The sequence below is a fragment of the Quercus suber genome, unplaced genomic scaffold (genome assembly GCF_002906115.3).
Source record: "Quercus suber isolate HL8 unplaced genomic scaffold, Cork oak 2.0 scaffold_346, whole genome shotgun sequence".
NCBI classification, from domain to species: Eukaryota; Viridiplantae; Streptophyta; class Magnoliopsida; order Fagales; family Fagaceae; genus Quercus; species Quercus suber.
The window spans coordinates 263,999-275,894 of NW_027069798.1; positions in this window are offsets into that span (position 1 = coordinate 263,999).

Sequence of the window (11,896 nt, forward strand, 5' to 3'; positions counted from 1 at the left end):
AGTGTGAGGCTGTAAAAGTCATGCCTTTGTGAGGAGTCCATTGCTTGATTTGACCATGATGCTAAATCTTGAGGGTCTTGGAGAAGAGAAGGCAGGCCACTGCTGCCTCAACAAATTCAGCATAAATGCAGTAGAGGAATAAAATCTGCAGAAACAACTCCGTTTTCCTAGGGTGTGGGCAGGTCAGTTCTAGCTGGATGGACTGGAATACTGTCGTTAGACATCATTGATTCATTCAGTTCCCTTTGTTTGGCAATGCTGAACTTGACTACTTCCATGAAAATAAACTTATCCTTGCAAGAAGAAATTTTTAGTTAAATGCAAAATATCTTTGCTTCTCCTGCTGCAGAGCCCATATGGAATATTTCTTAGTTTAATAAGATCCAAATAAGCTAAGCAATAGCGCCTAACTTCTGGTTGTTCAAGAATGGTGGAATATAAACCCCAAGGGGTTGGCTTGATGGTTCCTAAGGACTCATGATATCCATGAGATCTTGAGTTTAAAACTTCTTGCCAGCATCTTGGAGCCACCCCCATGGAATTCCTCCCGGTAATAACTTGGTGCGTGTGGGACGGAAGGGCTGTATATACCTGAGGGAATAGTCAGATACTCAAAGAAGTCTAAACAACCTCGTTTGTCAAAAAATAAAAATAAAAAGAATAGTGGAATATAAATTTGAGTTTCTCAACCCTTGTGGGCCGTGAACGTCTTGTTTGGAGAAGTAATGACGATATCTGGGGAATAAGTATCGGCTTATACCAAATAGTTGCCCCGGGTGGTGGGGCTTTCCTCTGTAGCTATAAGAAGTCTAGGAATATGCAAAGTAGTGTGAGCCTGTGGAGGTTATGAAGTTAAGCCAATGTCAGGACCCAATTGCCTGATTTGGCTGTGTTGCTCAACCTTGAGCATGTTCAAGAAGACAGGTCAGTGCTGATAAACAAATTTAGCATAAATGCTGTAGAGGAATAAAATCTGCAGAAAAATTTGGATTTTCCAGGGCCATGGGCTAGTTTGTTCTAGGCTTCAGCTGGATGGACTTGGACAACCGTATTTAGACAAGATTGATTCAGTCAGCTAGTACTCTTTATGTAGCAATAACTTCAATATGCAAAATCTGTGAGCCTTTGGACGTTATGCACATGTGAGGTGTCAATTGCTTGATTTGGCCATGTTACTCAATCTTGAGCATCTTGTAGAAGACCGGCCTTGGCTGCTAAACAAATTATGCATAAATGCATTAGATTTAGATATAAAATATGTGAAAGAAGTTGTGGCAATACTGAACTAGACAACTCCCATGCAGATAAACCAACTCCTGTAGGATGAAATTTTTAGCTGTGGAGCCAATTTGTTTAATAAGATCCAACCAGGGTGTACCACTCAAAATAAAGCCCATATCTTCCTGCTCTGTTGTACTTTAACATTCTGCCTTTTCCTCTTCTGCCATCACTACATACCTTGAGTGAGAGTTCAAAGCTGAAGGGTTAATTACACTTTTGATTCTCAACACATTCCTCATATTTTAAAATGGTCTTTAACCTTTTCAATGTTTTAGTTTGGCCCTTAATCTTTTAAATTGTGTAAAAAGGTCTCTACTGTCTACTAATAGTCTAATAGATGTAAAAGTATGATGTAGCAAACTGAAGCATTAATAATAAGAAAAGTGTGACGGGTTAACGTCAACATTTGTACTTGAATTTATTGTTTCTGTTTGCCAAGTCATACTTTTCATTCATCAGTTGATGGCATAGACCTTCTTTACACACTTAACAGGTTAAGGACTAATTCAAAACGTTAGGTTAGAGACCTTTTTGAAACATAGAACCAAGATTGAGTGCCATATGTGTAAGTATACCAAACTTAAAAAATAAGTGCATGGATAATTAACACATACTATATCTTCATTTCATGTCTATGCCTGCGGTAAAGTTTGCTATGTATGGTTTATCAAATAAAGCCGGAATAGGCAAAATTGCAAGAACTAACTTGTACAGTAGTTGGTGATGAGAACTAGTCCTGGACAGTTGAACTTAATTGGAACTACTCTTACTTTGTAGAAATGGGGCTGTTTTGTTTGTATCATTAAGTATAAGTCTGGGATTTATGATTGAGAGCTAGGTGCTTAGCTGATTCAGATTGGATATTTGATTATCTGTTGGAAGTTATGTGTAACATGAACATGGTAGAAAAATATTCATTGAAATTGGGGAAGAAGGCTTTGTTAGTGCCTTAGTGGTCAAAAGTCATGGGAACCATCCTAAAGGACTTGCTCAGAAAACTGAGAATGAAAAGGATGCTGAGATTTAAAGAGAACCATAGAAAGAGGGAGGGTTATTAAATCGTATTGAAAAGGATGCTTGATGTCTTGCATGTAATAAATCGTATTGAATTTATTGTTTTTTGAGGATGGCTATAGGTGGAGGATNCATCAACATGTTATTCAAGATATCAGCACATTCCATGGCAACCCAATCAGAGTGTGTCCACAGAGATCTGTTCAACATGTGGTCTGAGTCTTTGTTCAGAGTTCAGACAGACTACAATTTGCAAAATAGCCATGGTTGGGAGCTGCAAAACGGAATGCCATGAGACACATGGAAAGAATTCCTAGACAATGAAAAACAAAGGTGGTTTGTATCCTCCACCTATAGCCATCCTCAAAAAACAATAAATTCAATACGATTTATTACATGCAAGACATCAAGCATCCTTTTCAATACGATTTAATAACCCTCCCTCTTTCTATGGTTCTCTTTAAATCTCAGCATCCTTTTCATTCTCAGTTTTCTGAGCAAGTCCTTTAGGATGGTTCCCATGACTTTTGACCACTAAGGCACTAACAAAGCCTTCTTCCCCAATTTCAATGAATATTTTTCTACCATGTTCATGTTACACATAACTTCCAACAGATAATCAAATATCCAATCTGAATCAGCTAAGCACCTAGCTCTCAATCATAAATCCCAGACTTATACTTAATGATACAAACAAAACAGCCCCATTTCTACAAAGTAAGAGTAGTTCCAATTAAGTTCAACTGTCCAGGACTAGTTCTCATCACCAACTACTGTACAAGTTAGTTCTTGCAATTTTGCCTATTCCGGCTTTATTTGATAAACCATACATAGCAAACTTTACCGCAGGCATAGACATGAAATGAAGATATAGTATGTGTTAATTATCCATGCACTTATTTTTAAGTTTGGTATACTTACACATATGGCACTCAATCTTGGTTCTATGTTTCAAAAAGGTCTCTAACCTAACGTTTTGAATTAGTCCTTAACCTGTTAAGTGTGTAAAGAAGGTCTATGCCATCAACTGATTACTCAAAACTAAAAAAATATCAAATCTTAAGCAAATATAGATATAGTATTTATTTATTTATATGTTATTTAGTAAAACCTTGATAATAATAATAATAATATTATAATAATTATTATAATATAAGAACTTGTGGGCTTGTGGCAAATTGGCAATATACGTATATTATGTCATGTCACATCACTTTGAGCTCAAGGTTACTCAAAACTAAAAAAATATCAAATCTTAAGCAAATATAGATATAGTATTTATTTATTTATTTATATGTTATTTAGTAAAACCTTGATAATAATAATAATAATTATTATTATTATAATACAAGAACTTGTGGGCTTGTGGCAAATTGGCAATACACGTATATTATGTCATATCACATCATGTTAGGCTCAAAGTTGAAAGAGAAGTCATGACTAAAACATTCAGCCCATTTTTTATTCAAAAATTCAAAGTCTTCAACATTTCCAATGCAAGTGCCAATCAGCAGTCATGTGGACGCTTAGGAAACTTCAAAAAAAAATTCAAAACAAAGAAAGAGGAACCACATGTAACAAAAGTTACATAGTAGTGTTCAGCAAAAATAGAGACTCGAAGAGGAGATTAGTTATTGCCGAGTAGTGGAGACAGACGGACAGAAGAAGAAGAAGAAGAAAAAGAAGAAAGAAGAAGAAGCTACTGCTTCATGGCGCCACCCCTGCTTCGTTTTCTTTTTGTTCCTCTTCTCCTTCTTCTCTATTTTTTTTTTTCTTTAGAAATTATTTGGTTCAAGATCTAAAAAAAATAGAACCGTGTAAACCATAAAAACCGGTTACGGTTCAGAGAACCGTACGGTCTGGCTGCAGTTCAAACGGTTTCGTGCTTTTTTTCCATTGAGAGGTTCTTTGAGTTAAAAGAACCACAATAGGTAGAGGTTCACGATTAATCGGGTTAGACCGTACAGTTTGGTCTGGATTTGAAAACCTGTTTTGAACCTCTAATTTCTAGGTGAAACACGTTGAAGAAATTTCAATTTACAAGCCACTAGCATCTTCTTCTTTTTTTTTCTTTTTTCTTTTTTTGTACTTCTTTTTAATATGAATGGTATTATTTGAAAATTCTATGAACGATCAGATTTCATTGCTACCATAAACATGGCCAACAGGCCAAGCATTGAACAGTTACAAAAAATAGAAAGTGAAACATATTTACTGACCAATTCATGCATGAATCTATGAGAGTGCTAAAATGACAACCCATGGGTAGACTCAGGTGACCTTAATTCACTTTCTCAACCACGTCGATCAAGAGGAATTGGATGTTGCTGATGAATTTCTCGACTAGTGAAGTGTTGGTCCTCACCTTAATCGTATAATTTACCTAGTCCTCACCTTAATCGTATAATTTACCAAATAAAACAATACACAAAATTAAAGCTACGCTAAGCGGTCACCACGGCCCACACCGTAGCATTCAAACAGGTTTTATGAAAAATTCTTCATGTTATGTAAAATAAATGTGTACTTTTAGTCTTATGTTGTTTTTAATGAGTAATGTGTGTGTGTGTGTGTTTTTTTTTTTTTTGGAGAAAAAATAAGTTATATGACTTATTTGAATAAGAGTCTTGTTAAAGGTATCCTTAAGATATTTGTTAATTAATTATTTTGGAAAAATTTTAACACAACTTTCGTAAGAAATTAAAAAAAAAAAAAAAAACTGTTTAAAAAGTTAGTTAGATCACTCACATCAGTTTATGCAAAATTTTATGTATAAAAACTTATTTTTTCTATTTTAGACACTCACTTTTCAAAACACTCAACACCAAATTATTTATTTTACACTACATTTCATTAAAATATCAAATTTTCTTAATTTTTTTTAATTGTTTATCTTTCTTTACATACAACAACCATCATTTTTCCTTCATTTTCTGAATATGTAAAGAATTAATAAAAAATTAAATGCAAAATAAATAGTGTCATTATAAAATTAAACAGTTACTATAACAACTATATATTTTTACGCAATTTTAGATGGACTTATATAGGTGAATTCTGGGCTTATTAGTTGGCCAAAATTTAATACTTTTTCTACTATATAAGCACTAATATGAGTACGCTTACTTTTTTTTTTTTTTTCCGTAAAATATTTATAAAAATAATTAATAATTCAATAGGGCACCTGTGACCTGTTATCTTTTTCCTCTAAATAATACAGCTTACTTTATTCTTTTTCTATAAAATATTCTAAAAATGGTTAATAACATGCTATCTTTTCCCTATAAAAAATACAAGTAGATAACTGTGTCCCAATATTAATTACAAGCACGGATAATTTTGTAATATTTTATATAAGACGTTTTTGGAGAATGTTATACATATATTTAAATGAAAAAATAATCTAAATTTGAGTAAAGAAACATATAAATTTTGAGATATTAAAAATTAGATTAGTAACTTCATTGCACATTTGTAGCCTTCTCAATGTAAGTTTAATTTTTCTTTTTAAATCATGAAACAAAAAATAAATACAAAAGAGTAATAAGACCATGAAAATTAACTAATTTGTATTGTGTTCATATATTGCATACCATGAAATAAAAATACGTCCAACTCTCTTGCTGCCTTCTACTCATCGATAATGTGACATTAATAGATAGTGTGAGCAAGTTTATATGCGTGTGTCATATAAATGATTTAAAACTATGGTAAAAAAAATTATCTGTAGAGATTTTGACAACTTGATGGTGGAGAGAGGCCAATATGAAAGAGATGGCGGCCCCTCAGATTCCTTTTACAAATGCTTTGTCAAACTCAAGTATTTTATTTTGGTAATAGTGAAACAATGCGTTTCATTTAACTGTCCACAATATTTTTGTGTTTCTCTATCTCTACCTAGTGCCTTACATTGTTAGTTTTATTTTATTTTATTTTATTTTATTTTTAGAGAACATAGTTATTTATTAGTATTAGTCCTTAATTATTATTTTTTTCTTTTGTTTTTAATTCTAAAATGGTGGGTATGCTAAAAGAATTGAAGAAGAGAGAAAATGTGTGGTATAAGCTAAGGCAATCAATGAGAGATTAATGAGATAACAGTAAAATATAAGTTAATGTAAATGTGGGGCCAGAAAATCGGGTAGCCTCGGCCCACTTCAAACCAGGCCCAAATGGCCCACGCCGAGAACGACCCTGTCCTCAGTCGTCCGAGACCTGGGAAAAACACGAGCACCGCCCCACCAAAGGACTCCTGAAATATTCGAGGAGGAGAGGACCCAGTGCCACACGTTGGCAACAGAAGTACAAAGAAGGGGCAAGCCCTGGGCGGACTATCACCTCGGCATTAAATACGCTCACCTAACCCTTCTGGCCACATTAATGGGGATGTAACCCCTTGACAGAACAACATCGATCAGGGCGAACCACTGGAGCATGGATATGGCCTCTGATGGGACGGACGGTCAGGAGGGAGGCCAATAGATAATCAACAGGAGGAGGAAGAGAGGGATATATAAGAAATGTGAGCAAAATGTAAAAGGGGGCAAAAGAAAAAAGAGTGAAAGGGGAAGAAAAAACCTCCTCGGCCATGGGCCGAGGAGCATCCCCAAGTTATAAACTGTTCTTAGTATTTTTCAATAAAAGGAAAGTAGTTCATGCTTCATGCACGCCGGCGAGTGCCTAAACCTTCGATCCACTCTCTACAAATTCATTGTTCTGGGTTCGTTGGGCCTTCAACCCATATCCTTTGGGCTTGGGCAACAAAAACAGACCATACAGTAAACTTTTGGGTAATAGTAAAAAAATACTTAATAAAACAAGGTAAAAAAATGTAAAATGTAAAATTAGAGCACCATATGGCAAGACTTCATGCATTCTGTTTTTTATTTATTTCCATTAACATAACTTTTATCTTTAACACTGCAAATTATGAATGACTGCAATAAAACAAAAAAGAAGCACTAACTCACTTGAAGTTAAATAGGGGAATCACTTATTTTGATTGGACAAAAATAGAAGAAAGAATGTGTTGGACTTAGGAAAGCACTAATTGCATATGCTGCTTGTGATGATTATCTTTCAATGTTTTATGGCCGTTTGGATTGAGGGGGAGTAGAGCAGATTTGATCAAAAATTAGTTTATTTTTAGCCAACTCTACTCTACTTTTCTCCATTCTCCCTCCTTTCTCTCTCAATCCAAGCAGGCCCTTAGAGCATTACGCTCCACCACTGGCAATTTATCTATACAAAAACGAAAGAACTTAACCCTGGACTTTTGTCTCTAGGAGTATGATCTTAATAAAAAAAGTTCATTTTTAACCATTTAAATAAGGTTAGCATAGTTTAGGTAATGCACTTTGTTACAGTTCTTATAAACATCATATCCTACTGATGGTTTTGAGAATGTTATACATAAATTATAGCATAATTGTTATAGAATTTTGGTAGTAATGAGTTCATGGTAAGAGTTAACAAAAAAAAAAAAAAACATGTAGAGGTTTCATTGGCTTGATGGTGGTGGGAGGCCAACTAGCATGACAATGGTGGGCCAACCAGCACTCCTGGAAAAATCTAAGGCCATGGCCCCTTAGATTCCTTTCTTTCTCTCTCTTACAAATGTTTTGTTAATCTCAAATTTTTTTAAAAAAAAAAAAAAAATTGGTAATTGTGAAACAATGTGTTCCATTTAACAATCAAAAATATTTTTTATCTCTCTCTAGTACCTTATTGGGTTAGTTATATTAGTCCTTAAATTTTTTTTTTTTTTTGGTACTTTTGTTTTTAACACTAAAATTGCGGATATGCTAAAGCCTAAAAGACATGAAGAAAAGAGGAAGGTGTGGTGTAAGCTTAGTCAATTAATGAGGTAATAGTAAAAATAAGTTAATATGATTTTTTGGGTAACAGTAAAAAAAACTTGATGAAAAAAAGGTAAAAAATGCTAAATGCAAAATTAGAGCGCCACATGACATGACCTCATGCACTCCCATATAAGGTCTCTACTTTATAGTCCGTTTGGATTGAAGGAGAGAGAGGGTGAATGAAATAGATTTGGCCTAAAATTAGCCAATTTTCAGCCAACTCTACTCTACTTTCCTCCACTTCCCCTTTTTCCCCTCTCAATCCAAACGGGCTCTTAGAGCATTACGCTCCACTACTGGCAATTTATCACAAAAGCAAAAGAACTTAACCTTTGACTTTTGTCTCTAGGACTATGATCTCAATAAAAAGAGTTAATTTTTAATCATTTAAATAAGATTAGCATAGTTCAGGTAGTGCACTTTTGCTACAATTCTTATAAACATCACATTCTACTGATGGTTTTGAGAATGCTATATATATATGTATGTATATTATAGCATAATTGTTATAGAATTTTGGTAGTAATGAGTTCATGGTAAGAATTAACCTAAAAAATAAAAAAATACATGTAGAGGTTTCGCTGGCTTGATGGTGGTGGGAGGCCAGCTAGTATGGTGGTGGTGGGAGGCTAGCCAACATGACAATGGTGGTGGCCCCTCAAATTCCTTTCTCTCTCTCTCTTACAAATGCTTTGTCAATCTCAAATATTTATTTTGGTAATTGTGGAACAATGCATTTCATTTAACAATCAAAAATATTTTTGTGTCTCTCTATCTCTCCCTAGTACCTTATTGGATTAGTTATATTAGCCCTTAGTTATTGGGTTAGTACCTTATTTATTTATTTATTTTTGTGCTTTTGTTTTTAATACTAAAATGGTGGGTATGGTAAAAGACATGAAGAAAAAAGAAAATTGTGGTATAAACTTAGTCAATTAATGAGATAACAGTAAAAATAAGTTAATGTGATATTTTGGGTAATAGTAAAAAATACTTAATAAAAAAAGGTAAAAGAAACTAAAAGCAAAATTAAAGCGTCACATGGCATGATTTCATGCACTCCCGCTTGAGGTCTCTGCTTTTATATATACTAGTCGCAAACCCGCGCGTTGCGCGTGATAATTTTTTAGATAAAATACTATTTTAGTCCCTAGACTTTATAAAGAGTTTTTTTTTTTACATAGTTTTATCATATTTTTCATAATCTTATCTATAACATTTTTTACCATTATCATATATTTATTGGTTGATGATTTGCATAACATAGACATTAAATAAGAGGTAGAACCATTCAATAATTTTTTTTAAGTCATGGTGTATGAAGATTATGATTATATATATATATATATATAATCCCTAGTTAGAATTTGATTAGTTTTAAGTTTAAATTTTTATTATTATATTTAATTGTTGATTTTATTGCACTATAAAGTTTTCAATGTCCTCTGTATAGTCATCTCTATTTTATTTTTTACTCCTCTTTACCACTTTTTATTTTCCAAATAACAATTATTAATTAACATTCAATTTCATTTCTTTTTTTTCTTCCTTCATTTATTTTTTATTTTTATTTTATGTTCCTTTGCTAGTTGTAAATTTTATGATTATCAATAAGAAATAGATATCATGGATGGCTTAAATAGTTATAAATGTAGNTTAACCATTTAAATAAGGATAGCATAGTTTAGGTAATGCACTTTTGCTACAGTTCTTATAAACATCATATCCTACTGATAGTTTTGAGAATGTTATACATAAATTATAGTATAATTGTTATAGAATTTTGGTAGTAATGAGTTCATGGTAAGAGTTAACAAAAAAAAAAAAAAAAATGTAGAGGTTTCGCTGGCTTGATGGTGGTGGGAGGCCAGCTAGCATGATGATGGTGGGCCAACCAACACTCCTAGAAAAATCTAAGGCCATGGCCCCTTAGATTCCTTTCTTTCTCTCTCTTACAAATGTTTTGTTAATCTCAAAAAAAAAAAAAAAAAAAAAATTTTAAATTTTGGTAATTGTGAAACAATGTGTTCCCTTTAACAATCAAAAATATTTTTGTGTCTCTTTATCTCTCTCTAGTACCTTATTGGGTTAGTTATATTAGTCCTTAAATTTTTTTTTTTTGGTACTTTTGTTTTTAATACTAAAATTGCGGATATGCTAAAGCCTAAAAGACATAAAGAAAAGAGGAAGATGTGGTGTAAGCTTAGTCAATTAATGAGGTAATAGTAAAAATAAGTTAATGTGATATTTTGGGTAACAGTAAAAAAGACTTAATGCAAAAAGGTAAAAAATGCTAAATGCAAAATTAGAGCGCTACATGACATGACCTCATGGACTCCCGTATAAGGTCTCTACTTTATGGTCCGTTTGGATTGAAAGAGAGAGAGGGTGAATAAAGTAGATTTGGCCTAAAATTAGCCTATTTTCAGCCAACTCTGCTCTACTTTCCTCCACTTCTCCTTTTTCCCCTCTCAATCCAAACGGGCTCTTAGAGCATTACCCTCCACTACTGACAATTTATCACAAAAACAAAAGAACTTAACCTTGGACTTTTGTCTCTAGGACTATGATCTCAATAAAAAAGTTAATTTTTAACTATTTAAATAAGATTAGCATAGTTCAAGTAATGCACTTTTGCTACAATTCTTATAAACATCACATTCTACTGATGGTTTTGAGAATGTTATACATATATTATAGCATAATTGTTATAGAATTTTGGTAGTAATGAGTTCATGGTAATAATTAACAAAAATAAATAAATAAATAATACCTGTAGAGGTTTTGCTGGCTTGATGGTGGTGGGAGGCCGGCTAGCATGGTGATGGTGGGAGGCTAGCCAGCATGACAATGGTGGTGGTCCCTCAAATTCCTTTCTTTCTCTCTCTTACAAATGCTTTGTCAATCTCAAATATTTATTTTGGTAATTGTGGAACAATGCATTTCATTTAACAATCAAAAATATTTTTGTGTCTCTCTATCTCTCCCTAGTACCTTATTGGATTAGTTATATTAGCCCTTAGTTATTGGGTTAGTACCTTATTTATTTATTTATTTTTGTGCTTTTGTTTTTAATACTAAAATGGTGGGTATGGTAAAAGACATGAAGAAAAAAGAAAATTGTGGTGTAAACTTAGTTAATTAATGAGATAACAATAAAAATAAGTTAATGTGATATTTTGGGTAACAGTAAAAAATACTTAATAAAAAAAGATAAAAGAAACTAAAAGCAAAATTAGAGCGCCGCATGGTATGACCTTATGCACTTCCGCATGAGTTTTCTGCTTTTATATATATTGATTGATGCCTTGCCCATCTCTTTAGCTTGCCATATTAAGAATAGTGTTGGTTATGGTAGCTTGGATCGAGGAAATTCGTGGACTTTGATTCAAAATGTAATGTATTTATTCTCTTCTTGACAAAGTTACAATCTTTTCATCATTTAAAAAAAAAAAAAAAAAAAACCATCCCCTCTTTCTGCTTCCATTTCTCAATGTCCTAAACACCCTCTCCCCCCAAAACACACAGAAACACACACACACACACACACACACAGGGTGCCAAAACTGAAAATGCAGAGAGCCCTGACTCTCAAACGCTTCCACCACCACCACCACTTCAAACCCCTTACCTCCACCACCACCACCACCATTATCCCTAAACCCCCTCTTAACCCCACCACCACTTCCACACAACACCCTTTCTCCACCACCTCTTCCTCCTCCTCCTCCTCTCAGCTC